The sequence below is a fragment of the Phaethon aethereus genome (genome assembly GCF_964289735.1).
Source record: "Phaethon aethereus genome assembly, chromosome: 11".
NCBI classification, from domain to species: Eukaryota; Metazoa; Chordata; class Aves; order Phaethontiformes; family Phaethontidae; genus Phaethon; species Phaethon aethereus.
In genome coordinates this window covers 23,199,047-23,220,133 of record NC_138587.1, presented here as the reverse complement: position 1 = coordinate 23,220,133, position 21,087 = coordinate 23,199,047, and positions in this window count along the sequence as shown.

Below are 21,087 nucleotides of genomic sequence, written 5' to 3'. Positions count from 1 at the left end.
CATTGTCGTTAAAGCATCCAAGAAGCTACCCTAGCTCGGCCGCGGATCCAGCCAGGACGCCGGCAGAGCTGTGCCACACTGCCTGGCTCTGCCCTCCAGGAACACCCCAGTGCGGGGACGGATGCGGCACAGGCTGCTGGTTTTACCACTAAATCTGTCTCTTAAGCCCACCAGGCAGTGGTGGCCACCACCAGAATACTAATTTTCAGTTTATTTTTTTCCCCCAAAGCTATTCTCTAGTAAAGCATCAGCCTCGGGCTTTCAGCACTTCTTCCACAGAAAACTAGTATTATGTGAAAATAAACTAAGTGGGTTAGAGACTAACCTACTGTTATTTAGCCTGCAATTGTCATTGCTGATTTCCTTGCCTGTTTTAAAATGCAAATGATTCAAAGAAACAAGCAAAATTGTGTTTTGACTGCTATGGGGAAATGGGTGACTGTCACCAAGTGCTGGCAGACCGTATCTCTCCTCCAGCCAGGAACAAAGCCTCATATTAGAGGCTTCCCAAATTGGATAAGGTGTGGAGCTAATAAAAACTTGAATCAGCCTGGAGACCTGATGATTAAATCTTGGAAAGCTGAAGGCCATGTGAGCCGGTTAGTACTGACTTCTACTGTGATGGATCTCTAACAACATGTGAAAGTTATCATCCAGCGAGGCAAAACATCCCTGTTGTTGGGCAGCGCAGACACGCAGCTAGCCAAGTTCTTAGCAAAACCATCTCCTGAGCCCCACAGGGACTATTTGGAGATGTCATCCTGCCCAAATATACCTAGTTCACACAAAATCATCTCAGTTCAAAGTTAGAAAGTAGTCCCAATGTTACCTGCTCTGGAAAAATCTGACTGAGATGTTTCCTTTTCTTTTTTTCCACCGTAGCTGAAACTGCAGCTTTGGAGCCGGATCCGTGCAGCAGGCATCCCTTTTACAGCACATACTCCTTTGCTGAATTTATGGGTGCTGTAGTACTATGTGGCCCTGGTTAGTTCATACTCAAAGGCCAACACATGATTGCCTTGGACATGGTTCTCCTGTTACTACTGAAGGGAACAGATGACAGACAGACAGCAGCAACGCCCCTTTCACAGCTGGCTCCAGTTTCTTTCCTGAAATTTGGCTGGGTGTTTTCTTCAAGATTCAGAACACAGATGTAAACTGTTTAGGGATACCCCTATATGCCTGTTTCTCCTTAACAATGCCAGAGAGAATGAAAAATGTGGCCCCTTAGTTTTATAACCATCAGAAAGAAAAAAAAAAAAAAAAGGAAAAAAAACCCCTCTCCAGCAAGGGTCTGAGCTGCAGCAGCCTGGGCTGTTTTCTCAACACGTTACAGTCTCTGGGGAGGTGTTGTTCTGAAGAAGTTTCCAGGCAGCAATGGGCAGATACCCAGCTGCCCACAGACCCCACTCTGGTTGTCTCCAGTGTAAGAGAGAGACCATCTTACACTCTTACCAGTGTAAGAGATCACCATCTCAGCCATGATGAGCCTTTGCAGGGAAAAGAAAGGGTGACAGAAGGAAGGTCGTGGGGTTTTTGTTTTCTTAAGATGAGATCTGTAACCTGGGCTTGCCAAGACACTGGTAGCTGCGCATTGGAAAGGCCCCTCTTACCCGCGCTACCTGCTCTCCTCCTGGGCTTTTCTGAAATAGAATCACAGAACCATTCATGTTGGAAAAGACCTCTAAGATCATCCAGTCCAACCATCAACCCAACACCCCCATGCCCACTAAACCATATCCTGAAGCGCCACGCCTACACATTTTTGAACACTTCCAGTGATGGTGACTCCACCACCTCCCTGGGCAGCCTGGTCCAATGCTTGACTACTCTCTCTGTAAAGAAATTTTTCCTAATATCCAATCTAAACCTCCCCTGGTGCAACTTGAGGCCATTTCCACCCATCCTATCGCTGGTTACTTGGGAGAAGAGACCAACCCCCACCTCACCACAACCCCCTTTCAGGTAGCTGTAGAGAGCGATGAGGTCTCCCCTCAGCCTCCTCTTCTCCAGACTGAACATCCCCAGTTCCCTCAGCTGCTCCTCATCAGACTTGTGCTCCAGACCCCTCCCCAGCTCCGTTGCCCATCTCTGGTCATGCTCCAGCAACTAGTCACAGTTGGCCCATGCTTTGCCCTTGCTCAGAGCAGGGGGAGAGGGAAAAATCTGGAGCCCACACGTGGAGCCAGTGCAAACCTCCGCTGCCGAAGGAAGGAAGGAGGACCCGACTTTTCCCCGATTTCACGGGAGCCAGGCGTTAGGAGGGGAGAGGTGGCCGCGAGGCTGCCAAAGGCCCGGGCGGCACAGCGAGCGGGCGGGCCCCCGCGGCGCCCGGCCTCCCCCAGCGCCTGCGGCCTGTGCCGGTGGCAAACCTGCGGGAGCGGGCACCGAGACCTGCCTTGTTCAGGGCAAGAGAGCGGGCACCCGGTTACTGAAGGGAAAATAGAGGCCTACAGCTTATGGAGGAGTGTCTGCCAGAAGCTGGTGAGCCTCTGACCATGGGGGAAGAGTTTCAGATCGGGGAGAAAAGGGGCGAGCAAGGGGACAGTCTCCCAAGATGAATGAGTCGCAGCTACAACCCGGGCTGTGTAAAATAACAGAAGCAGGAGGGGGGGAGCACGCCTCCGCTGCAGGGTGAGGGGCCGGGGAGCCGCAGCAGCCCTTCCCACCTCCTGGCACTCTGCTTTTGTAGTGCCTCTGGAGCATGGCGGTGGCTTTTGCTTCTTACGGTTTCCACACAAAAAAAAGACTTTCCCTTGTTTCTCCCTGTACCAGGTGTCTGTGGCAAGGCTGGGGGGCTGCAGGGGCCTCTGTGAGGAGAGGCCGGGGCTGCCCCGTGCCGGACACAGCCGGGTCCATCTGCCTCTGCACCGGCCCCACCTCAGTCTCTCAGGGAGGCTCCATGGCGGTACGTGAAGCAGCATAAAACAAGACGGTTGGAAATCATTGCCATAAAGAGAAAACCTCGTGACATTTGTGAGGAGAGTAGCTGCAGCCCCTCACGATTTCAGAGGAAGCCAACCCGACAGCCAGCACCCCACTAGCCAGCACCTCCCATCGTGGGCAGCTCTGGCTCCCCTTTAGTCACACAGCTGAGGAATTTCACGCCGAGGTGGTGCGTGTTAGGTGTGGTTAATCCCTTATTTACCTTACAGGGGAGCTGTGATGTTTAATCAGTGCTCGGGAACAGCTCGGAGATCCTCTGGAGCCAAACCCTATGGCAGAGAGTCACGCTTCCATCCCTGCACCCTGCCTTTGCCTCACATTTAGAAGTTTTCCAACAGAACTTTAACAGTCTCCACATACGGTTCACGAGGGATGAATTTAAGCTTGCTGTTATTTAAGAAATGATTTTTTTTTTTTTCATGAGACATACCAGTGCGCAAAACACTTTGCAGACAGTATGTGTGGGTTTGAGGAGTGGGAGCAAGCTGTGAATAGATTCGAGTTCTTCAGCAGTTACCAAAAGCCTGCTCAAGATGTAAACTGACGCTTAGCCCTTAAAACTGAGATCTTAAAAATGTGTGGAGACCTGAGCTGATACTGTCTTTTTTATTTTGTGTAGACCTTTATCTTCAAATAATAAACCAATGCTTTGGCTTACGCAAGGCACTGCTGAAGAGGGAGAGAAAATGTCTTTTATCTCCTACATTGTTGTTGTGTGGCATCAACACAGCATTTAATAAAAAGCATCTTGATATAATAATAGTTTAAAGTTTGTTTTCCAAACAAAACTGTTGTTTGCCCATAGTAATGTAAATTTGCAGTTCTCCTTTATGCTTCACAGATGATGAGTCTTTTTAAAAAGATTTAAAAATCTCCCCAAAGGGGAGATTTAATTGTAAAACAAAGCAGTAAGTATGACATTTATCTGAGATTGTAAAGGCTACAGTAATTAAAAAAAGACTAAAACATATGGTGCACGTCATGGGGGTGGTTAATGTGATCTCCCAAACTGAACCTTTTTGGTTCCTGGGAAGAAAGAGGAAAACACAGCTATTCTCCTCAATGCTGAATCATGAAATGAGCCTGCGCTTTAGTCCTGGTGAGTCAGGAATGGCGCTCCCATTTTAATTCAGTTAATCTGGAGGAGAATGATTTCCTTTCATCTGCTAAGCAAGAGATGAGCTACAGTTGTGATCTGTTAATGCATTTACAATATGATACGAGGGAAGGAACTTGTCATTAGAGGCTTGTAATAGTCTGGCAGCTGATGCCAGCACATGATAGGGCCAGGCTTCAGCTGGAGGAGAAGTGTCAGATAATCAGCACTCACGTTACACTTAGGGCACCCTCTCTAACCGCAAATGCTCGGTTACGTTTCAGTGATGTTATAGATGTAATATGGACCACGAGAAAACCTTTGCCAGCAGGCTCTTTGACAGGCTTCTTGCTGGAGATGTTGCAATGCGGTCAAATCCTTTAACGGTGGGCCTGGAGATAAAAACAAAACAAACAAAACAAAACCCACAACAACAACAACAACAAACTTGTGTAATCGGATAATACACAGAAGCTGAAAACCAAATCCTTAGCTGGTGGTAACTAGCATAGCTCTAGTACATCTAGACTCACCTCCTCCATTCTGGGCTCAGTTCTTTTTATTTCATAGCTTTTAAGCTCTACCTTCCAACTTCAAGGTGCAGAGAGAAAGACTATAAACTCTGAGCTACCAGTTTGAAACTGTGTTTTGTGAAAATCTATGCTTGGCACTTACCCATAAGTGTCTTTTCCAAACATTTACGTCTTCTGCTGCTGTGCATCAGTTGGGTACGCACAGCTTGGACTGGTAAAGTGTTCATTTCTGACGGTATGTCGGTACCTCCTGGCTGTTTAAGCCTTCCATCTGAGAGGGCACTATGAATTAAACTAAATGTCATGAATATTCACAGCTTTTTGGCTTTCAGGAAGATAGTCCAAAAGGAAGCTGAGGAAGAGGGTATATTTCTTCTTTCTGCTCCCTGAAACGGGGGTCAGAAAAATAAGAATATCAGCAAAAGGCAGATATATATATATACACACACGAAAAGAAAAGCAGGTAAGAAAACACGTCTGACTGCCATTGAGCCAAAGAGCATCTGGTATCTCACGCTTGCCCCTATGGCCCAGGCACGTGATATATTCCGGGTATATTACATATATGTCATGATACATGAAGTGTATCACAAGACGACTATCTGATGCTAGGCTCATGCTAGCTCCCAGTGCAATCCCTGGTATCCCTGGGGAAGATGGCATCTATTACCCAAGCATGCGAATATAGCATTGACCAAGAACCCTCTTCCTCAGCAGAAGCAGCCACCACCATATGGAACTTCTTCCCTGATCTCCTTTTGGGTTGGCCCCAAATTCACAGTTCAGTCACTTGGCTCTCAATCACAAACATCAGCACCCAAGAGCATATGTATAATAACCACACTCAGCGTAACGGCAAGCTCCGTCCTCGCATCTCAGCAGGCAGGAAGGTCTGGTCCATCCCACACAGTTGAAGCTGGTAGCTCCATCGATTCAAAGTGGCACCTTCAAAGGGAAGGAGAGGAATTTTGGCATGTTTTCCCTTCAGGGTAGCCTGCAACTCAGGGTAGCCCTCTGCCAGCAGTATTTATAAGACATAATTTGCCCAATTAAAAATAACATCACTGGTGGAGAAAGATGGGCTGATCTGTCAGACCTGCAGAGCAATAAATGTTGGTGACAGCAGCAGCTAGAAGAGCGAGTGCATAGCAACAAGTGGCCCAAACTTTTAGCAAAGGAATGAAAATTCTTCCCTTAGATATACCTTCCCTGAAAAAGTAATATTAAGCTTATAAAAGCTGGTGATTTGTTTCCCTTTTTTTTTTTTTTTCTTCTGCATAAGTAACATGGAAACAAAACAGAAGAAAGAGGGTAATTTCTCTGATATTGAAGTGCTTTCAGACTGCAACTATTTCTGGATTCCCCAAACCTGACATTTGCAGTTTCATCCCAGGAGAAAATTGTGTGGCTTGCGCTTTTAGGAAAAAAATTCTCAGATGAATTTGTGCAGATTTGGATATAAATGACTTTCAGGCTCAGCTTCTATCACAATGGCAAGCCTTGTTTATGACTCCCCAACTGTCTGCAGTCTCCAGTAATTGTAGCAACCTGTAGGTATTCTCTCAAGTTGGGTTTGCTTCATTCATTTGAGTATAAGCTCAAAGGCAAAAATATGTTCGCTTCTACCAGATGCCTTATTTAAATGTGATTTACATAAGGGAAAAAAAGTGTGAGAAATACCAATATTTGCATTTTAAACATGATTTCAGGATGTCTGTCATGGTTCATTCATCCGCTTTTTGGCTCTTCAATACATTTAGCTCACTTTTATTTGACTGCGTAAGCATATGGGTCTCATTACCTTAATGGTGAGCTTATTTGTTCTTCATCCTTGCTGGCACTTTTTAAAGTTTAAGTGCGGGGTGGGTGTTAGGTGAACTACGTTTATGTTCAAAATTGTCCATATCATAGCTGCCCTGATTGGTAACTCATTGACCCTGGGTAAATACCCAAGAAAACTTCAGGTGATGATCGTCTCTGTTTTCCTCTTTTCAGGTAAGATGTGGTACCTTTTTGCTAAGCAAAGGCTTTGGAGGAGGAAGGCCATCAAGGGCGGCTGGAAGAGTTTCCTGAAGCTGACTCAGGACCCATAGCCTCCAGCCACTCGTGTTCTGAGCAGACCATCTTGGGTCCAACGCTGCCACATGGAAACCAAGTACGAATATTCGTCCTGCAAGCGGACGGTGAGAGTACATGTAGATGTATAAAATCATTAAATGACTAAGCCAGCTCCTGGGACACAGAAAAAAGCTGCGTGCTTGGATAAGTTCAAGAGCCTCTGAGCCCCTCAGAGAGACGGTGGAAAAGGAAGGAGTGCAGTTTGGAAAAGGAAATACTGGAACAGCCATTTAACACTCCAAGCCGAGCTCACATGCCGAGGAGATACGTGGGCAATTTACCACGTACCAAGTGTTAGTCTTGCATCAAGCCTCGCAGTTCATAAGCACAGCCCTGCTAGATACTGGCAAAAACACTCCCAGCGTTTCTCATTTTTCACTCTAATCCAACTGATAAAAATAATAAAGCGGTTTTGACCTCTCTTGTAAAACGTTTACGTTACCGCTTCCGTCGCTATTCGTATTTCTCTTTTCGCCTGCCTTCCACTGCCGGCGATGACTGACCGTTGCAGGATCACAGGCTCCCTTCCAGCAGCGATCCTGCACCGCTTGGTGCCCGCCGTCCCTCGCAGCCGCTTGATGCCTGGCTGCGGTTGATGTCGCGCTTAGACTTCTCTGCTCTTCATAGTGAGTCCCTGTGGGGGTAACAACTTGAAAGCATTAACACCCACCTGATGTACCAGAGACGAGAAAATTGTTGAAAAATACAGCAATTGAATTTCCTAGCTTACCGAGCGGTGTTGAGCAGCTTCCCCCCCCCGCCCCCCGCCTTCAAATTTCACACGGGAGTCTCTCACTTTATCTTTCTGCTGTTCCATCGATGCTGACAAGTTTGAAACGTGCCGTAGGTTGTAGCAAGGGATGGCTTGTTTCAAAGCTCCCGAAAAGCCCCCGCTGTTGGGGCTTTCTAGCGGGGGCCCTGAAAAGACAGCCAGTTTGCCTCACCTGTCCTCATCGTGCTTCCCAAACCAGTAACTCCCCAGAGCTCACCTTATCAAATTCCATCTTGTAGCCTTGTCAAAAATATCTTCTTCTTTAAAGTCTACCTTCTATGTTATACACAAGAGTGTAATTTCCATAAAGAACTACTTTGCATAATACAGAAAGAAAAATAACACGTGAGAAAGATTAAATAGAAAATCAGTTTTGTTTCAAGAAGTCAGTTCCATGACAAAGAACCATCAGCTTCCAAAAGCAGATATATTGTTTCCTTTCAAATTTCTGCATATAGCCAGCAGGGATATCTAAAATAATTCCACTAAAATAGGAAAAAAAGGAAAAAAAAACCCAACACTGTCCAAGATAAACTCTTCTGTATGCAAGAGCAAGTGAAGCTGATAAATTTTTACAGTGAAATTCACTCTGCTGCAGAAGGAATGTCCCCAGGGCCCAGGGATTACATGGCTTATCCAACCTGTCCTACTCCTTGCTCCCTCCTGCTTCTGCATCTCCCAAACCAGAGGCCCCATCAGAGCCCGGGGAGTTTGGGTTAGCAGGAGTTTGCGTCTGACCCCTGCTGAGCAGCCCCGCGGAAGCTGGGGGGATGCTCAGAGACCAATCTCTATTTAGCTCCAGAAGATAATGCAGAATTCGGAGCATTTCTTTACAGGGATGTTTGGGTTTGCAGAAATCGGTGGTTACATCCTAAGCGGATCCCGAAGGCAGAAGTGCTCCACTCTTCGCAGGGGCCCAGAGGGAAGACAGGCAGCGTCTGGCAAGCCACGCGTACGGCAGACCTCCTCCAGCGTCCTGGGCGTTGCATTATTCATCTTTATCCAACTTCCCCTTATTGGATACGTGGCCCTTGCCATTTTTGTAGTCTTCCATGTCCATCTTGGGCTGTAATTTAAGAAGCGTCTAGCTACAAACCATCTAAGAAGGGGTCCTTAAGGGAGAAAGCCGTGAACTATTACACTATTCATACACAGACATCTTAAAGAATGCGCTGGCTGCGGTGAGCCAGCTTGTCACCGAAAAAGTCACCCTGAGAGCCGGGTCACCCAGGGGAGGTTAAGAGCTCAGGAGCAACAGGAGAGCGGGTTTGGAGAGTGGTAAAAAGGCAGCAGTCTCTGGGCAGCTGTTCCCACCAGCTTGGACTGAATGAGAAGTTCCAACAGATGGAACTCTCGGGCATGGGGTGCCACCTCCTCCACTGCAAGCCCAGGTCTTCAGGGACTGTGGGAGCAAGCATGAGGTGGTGGGAACCCACGTTGAGCTCAGACCAGCCGCTGCCCGGGGTCCATTCTTCTGTGATCTACCAATTCCGCGCTCCATCTTAATAGACGACCTTAAAACGCAGGGGGTAGCATCACCCGTCCAGAAAAATAACGTAATAAAGCAGTTGGTAGCTGACACGCTCCAAACTTTTTCCAGTTACGACGCGTTATGCACAACTATCGGTTTCACAGGAGCTGGGACGCGAGCAATAAAACAGTAGGTAACATCGTTACGGACCAACGTAGAGAAACGAGGCTCGCTTGAAATTCTGTTTGTGCTTCTGGCACGGCAGTAACGAATGCAGTGAAAATGCCAGGGCAGCTCTAAGCCTGGAAAAGAGAAGAATCTCCCTGGAACGGCAGAAACTAAAAAGCAGAGCTGATGAATGCAGCTGCGGTCCCAATACCGCTAGCACTAAGGCTGCGTTCTCTCCAAACTCCGGCTTGCAGGCAAGGTTAGTAGTGGTTTTAGTTATACAAGGAATGCTGAATAGAGCATTAAGTTGGTCTGCTATGACAACAGGAAATCCTACGCTGGAGTTAAGCAATGCGAGCATTAACAGTGAGGTACTGCAGTTCTGGGCTAATAAAACACATACACGCCACAGTGCCTAGCAGAAAATCCAAAGCTCTCCGTCGAAGTCCAACAAAGTCTCTTCCACACCAACGGTCCCACTTTGCTTTCCCACCTACCCTGACGCAGGGCACCCGCTCAGGCGATGGCACGTTTTGCGTCATGGTTTAAACTAAACAAGCTGTTTTGTATCTCTTTAACGGAATAGGGCCCAATATTAAGAAATGTTCCCTTAATATTTGGAGAATTAATGACGCATGAGTAATGCAGTAGTCTGATCCAAGAAATGTTCCAGTATACTTTCATATTATCAAGTTTTTCCAAACACCTAATTTCACTAACTACCCACAGAATATTGGAAGTGACTAGTCACCATCTGAGGAAGCAGTGACTGCGGTTTTAGAAGCCAAAGCAGCCGAGGCCGCCCCGGTCCCTGCCAGGCTCACCGAAGGCGCAGGGGAGGGCATCGTGAACGGGCATCTGTAAATGCGCACTCACTCGCTGGAGGCCGTACGGCGCCTGAAACTCATTGGAATGAGTTATTTGCATCAATTTAGAACACGCAAAGAAACTTTCCCGATGCAGTCGGACAGAAAGCTGCGCACCAGCATGTTCACACCACTTCTGCGGCAGTGTCCACAGGCACCAGCTGACGGTGCAGTACAGCTCTTCCCGCGCTGCCCGAGACGCTACAGCCCTGTTTGCTTCTGCCTTGTCAACCGCAGGATTGCTTTCAACTAAAAGCCTCTTCCTAATCGGCATTTTTCGGAGTTGAAGAGGTTTTGGAACTCAAAAGATCATATGGGGTCACTTAACAAACGACATGTTTTGTCTTGCTTCTGCTGGTTGATTTTTTTTTAAGATAACGTTCATGAGTTTGCCTTGCCCAGTAGTTTGTCAGCTGTGCCATACCTCTCACCGAGATGTTCCTGGGGTTGTGTCACGATATATGCAACTTCCATCAAACCTGAAGTTTCTTACCGGAAGAATGGCAGCAGATACTTGACTTTAAGAGCCTTGTGCTTGCTTTCTTGAAGTAACCAGAAAAAAAAGAGTCATTACTTAGCACAAGCTACCACACAGGTGGTCAGTAACTGAACGCTCTCCAGTTTAGCTGCATTTCTCTTTCCCTTCACAACCATTACTGACAGTTGCCAAATCGTGTGGTGAGGACACCAGCAGTGTCTGTATGAACTTTTGTGCATGTTTTCAAAAAAATTGCTAGATTTGGGCCTTTTCGAAAGTATTAGCAATTTTCTAAGAAGTTTTTCCTGCAATACTTCAAAGTGATCTACCTGACACGGCCCAGTAGTGGAGCCGGTGGTGGCAGACACAAAGGTGGGGTCACACAGCCCCCCCGCTTTCGCAGCACCGGTCGCACGCAGGCCACACCGCCGAGGCCCTTTGTGCTGCTCTTCGGTTCAGCTCCCACTAACTCTTTTTTTCCAGTGCAATTCCACTCGGCAGTTTGACAGTGGGAAGCTGGCCTGGCAGGGTTTCACAATGATCTGGAAATCCGTGGGAAATGATAGCGCGCGCACAGTTCACAGGCTGATTTTTTTTTTTTTTTTAATTTGATTTTTAATTTATTGCTAAGACTACAAAACCAAATCTGGGATCTGAAAAGCAAGCTGGATTCCTTCCTTGTCATACCCTAGCAATAAAGATCTGTAGAAAGAGCTCGCTTAACCCTTCCGCCTAATGAAAACCACGAAGAGCTCTTTTTCCTGAAGCTTTTTGTGCTCAGCAGTCAGGAGGGAGGAGAGGGCAGGGCAAGGGCAGGGCAACCAGCACTGACTGAGATTGTACCTACATTGAATTTGCACCTTCAAAAACTAGGCAGTGCTTTAAATAAACCTAAATATTTTTAATACACTTTCTTTTTCAGCAATGAAAACAAAAAACTATTTCTAGTGAAAATGCAGGTGATTACAAGATGTTCAGCATCACTCTTACATTCTCCACAGTTACTTAAACTGACTGGATAAAAGGCAGAGCAAAACCAGAGGCTTCATTTGGTTCTCTCATTTCCCAGCTTTAGTCCCAATCTCACTTTCCAGACTTCGCACCACTCCCCAAGGCTTTTGTCTGTCGCTGGCTGATCCGAATTTTTGTTCCTGGCTTTCTCTATTTCTACCCAAGTTCCCACAGTAAGCCTCCTGGGCATTTATTAGCCCGAGCCTCAGCCCTCTCTTCCTGACCCTCCAGTCTGTCTCCACCTGATTGCAAGGCATTTAATATATATAATCCTCTTTCAAAACCTTACCGTTTAGCAAAGGTAAGTGCTATGGCTCTGCCACCACCTGCCCTATTCCAACTGCCCGACTGTCAGAGCAGTAAACAGGCAAATATTTTGTTTGGTGGTAATGGTTGCAGTAGGAACATTGTTCTGCAAACTGAATTTAATGTCCAGAGCAATGAGTTCCTTTTTTATAACACAATACAAAGTATAAAGGACAGTATGCTCAGCTTTCCGCACCTAGCGTGGAAAGAAAATTACTATAAAACCCATAAAAATATTGAATCTGTATATCAGTTGGTGGCATTGCTCCTGTAAGATGAGGGACATGCTGGTAGCTGCAGTTTATCTGTATGAAAATCACACCTCATTATATTCGTAAATAAGGAGATGAGATTCCTTGAATAGAACCCTGAAGTGCAAAACAAAATTACCCCTTCCTTGTTGTAAGGCAAAGATGACAAATCAGTACACAGATGTATTTCAAAGAAATAGAGTCCAAAAATGCTGAGGCTGCTGTTGTAACCTTGACAGACAGACACGACCGCGTCAACGTTTCCCATAAATCCTTATGCGGTATGAAAAATACATGTGCTTTATTCTACTCCTGCGAGAGCTAAACGAAAAATTGCTCCATCTTTATCCCAGAGCAGCTTGCCGGGCTATTGTGCAATGGAAAGACATTTCAGCACAGTGTAAACTTGGAACTGGATTTCAAAAAATGTTGGGGTTTTTTTCCCTTCATGGTTAATGCTGCTCTTACGCAAAAAAGAATAGTCTTTGCTGGTACAAAATGCCTGTTGGCTTCACAGCCCGGAGGCGTCTGCACAGGAAAGATGTGATGCAGTATTTGCTATACCACACACAGATACACGCTCACCCCCATTTACCTTTCGCCTGGAGACGAGGAGCGATTCCTGGGAGACTTGTTAAGCGGGGACCTAGCGTGGAGACACGGATGATCAAGCTACAGAGCTGCACTCCGTGGACATCGACGGTTAGTGGCCAGAGGTGCCCCATTTCACCACGCGCAGCCTTCCACATCTGCTCCCGGTGTCAGGGCAGAGACCCTCCTGCTCCTGTGCTGGGAGTACGGCTCAAAGGCACAGTCCCCTTCCAGCCCCATTACTGTTTTCTGCATTACTGTGAATGCCAGTGGGTTTCCCCAAGAGCTAGGAGTGGGCTTCTTATCTACCCTACCAGTCACAAAGGGCCAAAAGGCCAATTTAGAGTTGAAGGCACTTTAGCAAGCAGATTATCAACTCATAATACAATTTTTAAAAACAGGCATTTTTCATTCCTCCATATTAAAGGTGTTTATTATTTCACCAGAATACTTACAGCTTCAATTACGGCCAGGGCTATCAGGTCTACTTCCCATTTCCAAGTATTGGGCGCTCCGCACAACTTTATAAATCAGGCTGCTGCTTGGAGCAAACTAGCGAGGAGATTTTTTTTGTTAAGGCAAAGAACAAGCTGGTGGGAGTGGGTTCGGTGATCTTATTCCCAGAGCCGCCTCCTGCCATCCCATCCCATCCCAGCTGCTCACAGCTGGCTGTGTTCCTCACCCTGACATTTCTACGCTCGGTGCTGCTCCGGGACCCCTTCCAGTCCGCCTGGAGAGTTCAGAGAAACCCCTTCCTCCTCCTCGCGTGCCCCGAACCTTATTCTCTCTGCTGCCCTCGACAGAGGTACACATGAAGCTTATCCGTACGGGCTCGCTGGCCTGTTAGCTGCCCACAGGCACGCAGAGCAGGAAGCCCGTCCCCTCGATGTCCTCTTCTCGCGCTCAGGCTCCAGCTCTGTGTGAGGTGGTGGGACCTCACTAGACCTGCAGCCTCTCGGCTTGGTTTTGCACCTGCCTTTCCTTGCTGCTCGGCTCCTTAGGGAAATTCCTCCTGCCTGACTTCTCAGAACACGCACTTTCTCAGTGTGCTTTGGGCACTTGGCCCTACGCCTCCCCGCAAATCCTGGGCACCCGTATAAATCACGGGTGTCTCCTTACGGTTCATGCAGCTAGAGGAAACGTTCTGTGGCTGCAAATGATTTAAAACAACTTGACTGAGAGTCTTTGGGCTTGGTTTGGCTTATTTCTTCACATGGTACACGGAGGAGTACGATGCCTGGGGGCATGAGGTGGCTACAGAAGAAGTTTTCACCGTACAGCTGGTTCTGGGGCCACACAGGTTTCTGGAGGCAGGAGGAAGCTGGGGCTTTGCATAAAGCACGCTCTGAAATTCTTCTTTATCACATTCCCGTTCCCCACTAACAGCAGAGGCATTTCTGAGACAGCAGCGGCCAACTGGCAGGCGCACGCAGAGATCAAAGGCTTTCCGGCGGCTCCGTGGCTCTCCAGTGGATCGCGCTCTGCAGGTCAGGCCAACGCTTTGCGCTGTGAATTGTGTGACCCGTGTGAACCTGCTGAATCAGGACCAAAAAAATGTTTGTCCCATCCTTGCATCTGTAAAGTCTACAAAGAGCAAAGCTATTTTTCATTAATTGCCAAGTACTCCTCTTGGCAAGCTAGTCTTCCTGCCACTTTTATTCACTTTGAAAAAATTATCAAGAGCCCATTTACTCCAACGCTACAGCGGGGCTGATAGTACCTCCCCAGTTTCTCTTCCAAATTCCCATACTAGCTATCAGACATCGGCATGTAACCACCGCTAATCCAGTGTATCATCTGCTTGGAATCTGAGATAACTATATTTTTAAAGATACCGTTGAAGCGATGCTTAACAGCCAGTCAAACGCACTACCGTGCCTCAAAGAGAGAGCCCAGCTGTAACTGGACGCGGCGAGGAAAAGCAGCCAAACCATCTTTCGCTTGTAGCAAGAGGAGGCGGTTCCTGTGGGAGGACGGGATTTTGGAAGCCGGCTTTAGCTAGCCACACTTCCACCTGGGACTTCCCAGGTCTCTCAGCTCTGGGGCAGCTGCCCGGCGCAAGCTGCTCCCGAAGCGAGGCTGCCGCAGCCTCCTGCATCGCCGACTTCTGGATCCTGTCGCTCCCGAGCCCCGTTTTCCAGCAGGCAGGAGAGGACGGACGGGAAACCCGCAACTGAGGAATGGCTGGGGCTGCGTTTCAGTGGGAGCCTAATCCTGGTACCCACATCTTCCTCCCCAGTTTTCAAATGTAACTGCTTCGGGCGTTGGGCTCTGGTATTTTCCTGCCAATGCGGAAATATAAAAAATTCTGCTAGTTGCTCTAAACCAAATTTAGTGCTCTGCAACCTCCCCAGCAGTGAAAGTGCCGACTTCTGATCAGTTTTAGTCACAGCTGATATGTCAGCCTGCGAATACGTTTCTGATACAAAATGTAAATTTCCTCTTCCCTTAGTTTCATGCTAATTTGCCTTTTTACTTTACATAATTATTTTCTTCTCACTGGTATTTACGAATTTAAAATATTTGTTCCTTTTTAGTCATCCATTAAATATCTGGTTTGTCTATCGTGAGAGCGGAAAGCAGCACAGCCATTTTCTTGTTGCTTGGGAAACTCGCCTAGGACTTAACCATCGAATTAACTTGTCAGCAAGGTCCTCTTTTAGATGTTATACAAAAATAACTGAGGATTGCAACAGGCCAGCAGGACCTGTCTGAAATTCACCCTCCCCACTTCTTCTTAGGAGCCAAGGTTACACCGCGTCCACGAGACAAGCGATGCATTCGCTCACTAGGGAGGAGGGAGACAGGAGTGATGCTCAGAAGGTCCATATCGTAGAATCATAGAGCGGTTTGGGTGGGAAAGGACCTTTCAAGGCCATCTAGTCCAATCCCCCTGCAGCGAGCAGGGACATCTCCAATCAGAGCGGGTTGCTCAGAGCCCCGTCCAGCCTGACCTGGGATGTTCCCAGGGATGGGGCATCGACCACCTCTCTGGGCAACCTGGGCCAGTGCTTCACCACCCTCATGGTGAAACATTTCTTCCTTAGATCTAGTCACGGTATTGACATCAAAGCAGTCTGCAGGACAGCCTAAGCCTCAATGTCTTGCAAGACAGGTCTGTTTTCACCCATCCCTTCCACAAGATTGGAATCACAGCACGCAGAATGGCTTAGATGCAGCAGAAGATGTGCCTCCCAAGCCTCCCCGGGCCTTCAAGCGTGAGGGTTATGCAGTTTCGCTGCACTTCGTACAGCTCAAGGCCTTTGCTTTAACCGAGTTCTTTTTATTTCTTCACATCTTCCACTTCTCAAAGTAATTTCACATAATTGCAGCATAGATCATTGGATGGTTGGTTTTTTCTCCCGCATTCACAAGTCGTCTCTGGACCGCTGAGCTCTTTGCACAGTGACTACCACCTTCAAAGCCGACTGAACAGGGCTTCCCTTCTCCCAGCAACCGCAGATTAAGTTTTGATTCTGATTTGGTAAATTTGAGAGAAACACTCCTGTTGTCACTTATAAAAACCTGAGGCGGGGGGAAATACTCGTTAACAATTGCGTATCCTGAGCCCCTCCTCAAGCACCCGGTAAGTGTGTCCTCACCAAGGTAAGCAGGTTGGCAAAAATAACTCTCAGCTCTTTCTGGGTAGTTGGCTGCTCTTTTCACTGGTTTGTCGAGTCAAATGAAGGTGTTTAAAAAACAGTGGCCCAGGATAAACACATAATTAGAAATGCTGCCTGTTTATGAAATGTCATTTGATACTCCTGAGACACATACTCAAAATAACCTCTTTTTTAAATACCCATTGATTTTGTCGCTGACTAGTAACAGTGGCCAAACGATAGAATTTGTCTCTTATATGTAATATTATATTAGGATCCATCAGAAGGGGCAAAACCTCCCTCAATTTTTAGGGCCATCGTAAACAGAATTTCCTCGGAATGTTCACTGGATGATTCAAGCAATCCAAACGGGAAATAATAAAATACCGTATAGAGCATAATTACATAAGAGAATACATTAAAAATTTAATGCAAAACCAGCGTTCATGCATGTGCCAAAACCACAACGTAACAGTTTGTAGGAGCGTATTGTGTACAGGTGTACCAGTCTCACGTCCAAATCTTTGGGCACAAAAAGGCATCTGCCAGAGCACAGGTTAGTATTTCATCACTAGCCGCCACCTTTGGGCAGTATTCCACGTTCTTGTTGAGTTTGATGTTAAATATATTGTACCTGGGAGGTAAGAAAGATGTAAGAGAAAAATCTGGATGATTAAAAAAAAAAAAAAAAAAAGGCTATGTATTTTCTTTTGCGTTAGTAGTTCATGAAATGCCTTCAAGGCCTCTACTTCAATTTCACGCTACGATGCTGGAAGTTCATGCAGCTAACATCCCGTACAGCCGCAGGTCGTGTCAGAGACCCCAAGACAGCGTTTGCTAGACAAGAGCAGGTTCGGTCTTTCTTTTTTCTCTTTTTCTTATTTTTCTTTCTTGTTTTCCCCCCCATAGCCACAAGAACCAGTGCCCTTCAGATCATCTGGCTGACCTACACTTGCCCCAGGGCACACGGGAGCTGCACAAGGCATGACCAACTGGCCTCCTACTTACTGTAGCCGAAGAACATGAGGTGCTGCAGCAGTGCTGCCAGGAGCACGGGTCTGCTTTTGCGAGGAAGCACGCGGGAATTCCTTTAGAGCCTGACCAGCCACCCACCTAAAATTAAAAAAAAAAAAAAAAAAAAAAATCAGCACCCAGATCTCCTGTAGCTATTGATTAGACTTACAAAGAGGGTGGGAGGCAAGGTTCGCTCCAGGCGGCTCCCAGTGAAACAGCAGGTATCAGCAGGAAGGTATTTCACAGAGAGGTAGCGGTGTTGCAGCGTTTGCCCTGGCTGTTAGAAGGGCGAGAAGGGCTTTTCCCTGCAGGCTGTTCCGGCCGCTGGGGGACTCGGAGCCGCCAGGGTACTGCTGCAGTGACCAGAAGCGGCGACACAGTCAACGGACGCGGAAAAACACCCCGGGGACGACGCTCAACTCATCTGCGCTCCTGCTGGCTAAGGGTCCTGGATAGGTGCAAGACGAGAGGTTTTGTTCTTTAATCAGGCTGTTACTTCTTTTCAGTCATCTCCAACCATGCTACCTAATGAAACCGAGTCTAGATAATACTGGAGGCTTGGTTTTGGCTTGTTTTCCAAACGCTGTTTGGGCTCTTTTCTTTCTCACCTAACCTCACCGTTGTGTCTTGTGACTCGACAACGCTGCTGGCGAGCCTCGAGCGCTTGCCGGTGGTGTGTTGCAGCAGTCCAGAGCTGCGAGGCTTCTTCACCCTGTGTACACCTTTTGAAGTGGTTATGGTGCTGCAGCTCTACCCAGAACAAAGGCATTCTCATCCCTTGACACGCTGGACCGCTGAGGAATTTCGTCTACCAGATGGACTGCGAAGTGAAGAATCGCCGCAGACGAGAAGTGATTTATGGTTTCCATTAATCCCTGCCACTGGCCACACTAACTGGCATTTATCAGCCAGAAATGGATGAACAATTAGTCACAGGAATGATAACGAGGGAGTAGACCCTTGAAATGAAAAGAGGATTATTACTGTTTAAAAATCAAAATTATATTGGCTGCTTTTTTAAGGTGATTATGTGGAGAATTGGTAGGAGACTATGCCAAACGTGCAAATGTGAGCCCGCCTAATCGTGGGAAAAAATTATAATGGGTCTATGTGCTTGGGTGGGTACTGTCAAACTACCGCTAGTATGAGACATTCTTCCAGGGTTTAAGCAATGAGGATGAATTGCCTTCAACCCTTACTGCCAAATAGTCATTAATTTGTACAGTTATTAGGGGGGAATTTCAATGTAAGAGGAAGACGAATTCCAGCCCTGGGACAGACAGAGACATCAGCACCGGCCCTCCCGCATTTCCAAATAGCCCACGTTCCCACGATCTTCCCTCAGAAAAGGATGTGCTCAAATTCTGCTGCACTTGGAGGCACTTCACGTGGCCCCATAGAGCAAAGTACTGACTTTAGACCGCTAAGCCCATGCAAACCCCAGCCGATGTCAGCCTCCCTCACTCCCGTACCGCCCGGGCTGCGTCCCAGGGGCTCTGCAGCGCTGGGCTCCAGACACACGAGTTTGTTTATACCAAAAGTTCCGGGGATTTCCAGAAATTCTGCTCAGAGCACAGCGTTTCCAGGTTAAAAGATTATGTCTATAAAAACGTTGATACGAGAGAAATATTCCCTATGGGTTCTTAAAGAATTACAGAGTCTTTCCCTGAACTATGGTTTATATCATTTTCTTAATAGAATGCAGCTGGCTTAATGAATAGAAATATTCAAGAAGAATTTATTCAGTGACTGATGGGGCAAGTATCCCAAATAATTTCTTTATATTCTATGAAACCGATCTATTAATGAAGTCATTTATTCATAAGAAATACGTTCAACAACGATGGTAAAAATTAATCAAATGCGTTATTAGCAATTATTATTCCACCATTTCTAATTGAGAGATGAAACGTCCTTTAGCTATAGTTTCTGTATAAAGTACACAGTGAAATAATTACTCAGGTACCCGCGCCAGAAATAGTTCAGCAGATTTCAGGGGCAGTGGATGCATCAAACAATATCAATTAAACCCATTCTGGCTAAAAATTGCAATGTTCTCCTTGGGGCTTCTGCTACTTTCTAGTTATTTTGCATTATTAATTTGGAGTTGTGCTTACACAGAATATCAACAGGAATTTGACAGGAAATTAATGTAGAGACTCCCCCCAGAGATCTTAGATGCTGCTAAGCCCATTTTTCCTTACCCTAAGTTAATGAATAATCATCTCCTTGGCAATGGTTCCTGGAGCAGAGACTTGTACTTTGCTTCCTGTTAAATACAGAAAAATAAAAAGTGTCAGATAACGTAGGCATCGGGGGGATTTATTTACAGAAACTTAGTGAGTAAATATCCCCCAATGCGGTGAGTCATTCCAAACTGTTAGGAATATTAATGTAGTTTTCAAGGAAGTCTTCTAGGTGAGTAACATTTATTCCGGTGCCTTCTAAAGATACCTTGATGTCTCTTCCCCATCCAAAAGCCGCGCGCCCTCCCCCTCCCCAGCCCTACAACCGACTCGCGACTCCAGGGATTTCTTTCATTCCTTCTTCCTCAAGTTGCAGGACAACTTCTTTCCAAGGTGCTTTGCTGGTGTGTCACCACTTAATTTATTGCAGGCACAGGAGGTGAGCGCTGGAAGTCATTTTCCTGTCGCTCCCGCGCTAACGAGACGCTGACCTCCGGGGCAATCTCACAGGGAGCCAGTTTTCCTCGAAAAACCTGAAACTCGGAGCTGGAGCTTAACGTCCTTCAGAAAACCGATGAAATGACCGCCCCACACCGCCCCGCTGACCGCTGCGGCACGGGCGCCGCGCGGCTCCCCGAGCAAGCTGGGTTCTGCCTCCCGGACGTGCCGCATCCCCGGTGCCGGCGTGTGTGGCAGCGCTCCTTTCCCCGAGCTCGCCCATGGCTTGGCGCGGGGCAGCGAGAGCCGGAGCGAATTCAGGCCGCGGTGGGAATCCCGATCCCCCTTCCCTCCCGCGCCTCGCGGCGGGACCAGAAGGGCGCAACAGCCCTTCCCAGGACTGGAGCCATCTTCACGGGCTGATCTGCAGCATCCTCCCCGAGCAGGGGCAGAATTACGGCGTTTTCTCCCAAAGCAGATACCGCTGTCTTCTCCAGGGTTTATCTCTAAGACCGTTGAGTCCAACCGCCAACCCAACACCACCGTGCCCGCCGATGCCGCCGGGGCTTGCCCAGCGCATCCCTTCCGCTGGGGTGCGGGGAAGCGCCGCACCGGCTTTCCCCCTCGGGCAGACGGCGGGGTGAAAACCGCGTAGACCTGAAGCGGGAAACGTTCCACACAAACCGTGAAGGAACGAGAGGGAAGCCGAGGAGGAGGGAAGGGGTACCCCCGCACGCACGCGCTCGGCACAGCGGCTGCCTCCCTGCTCCAGCTTCGAGCTGGGCAGCCAAAATGCGTAGCGAGGGGGTAACTCATTTCCACAAGATGCTTAATATTGAGACCCAAACACCAGAAAAGATACCAAACTCTGCCTCCCCAAACTGTCTCTCTCTAAATGCTGGTGCCGAATTAGATCGCCACTAAAAAAATGATTTTTTTTTTTTTTTTTCTCCTCAGCTACCTCCAATAGTCCCCTTCCCCCTTTAGCCAGACCCCCAAGCAGAGCTGGAAAAGGCAGAAGAAGATGCTCAGGACCTCGTGTGGTAGGAGACCGACCAAAACATAGCTCCGCCGTCGCCGAGCGTGACCAGAGCTGCACGTCTGAAATGGAACGACTGAGCTCCCCGTGAGCGGCAGGTCTGCGCCCGCGGCGGGGATGCCGCGCCGAGCTGTGCCCCTGCCGCAGCGCCGCGCCACCGGCCACCCCGGCGCGCTCAGACCCACGCCAGCGCAGCTTAGC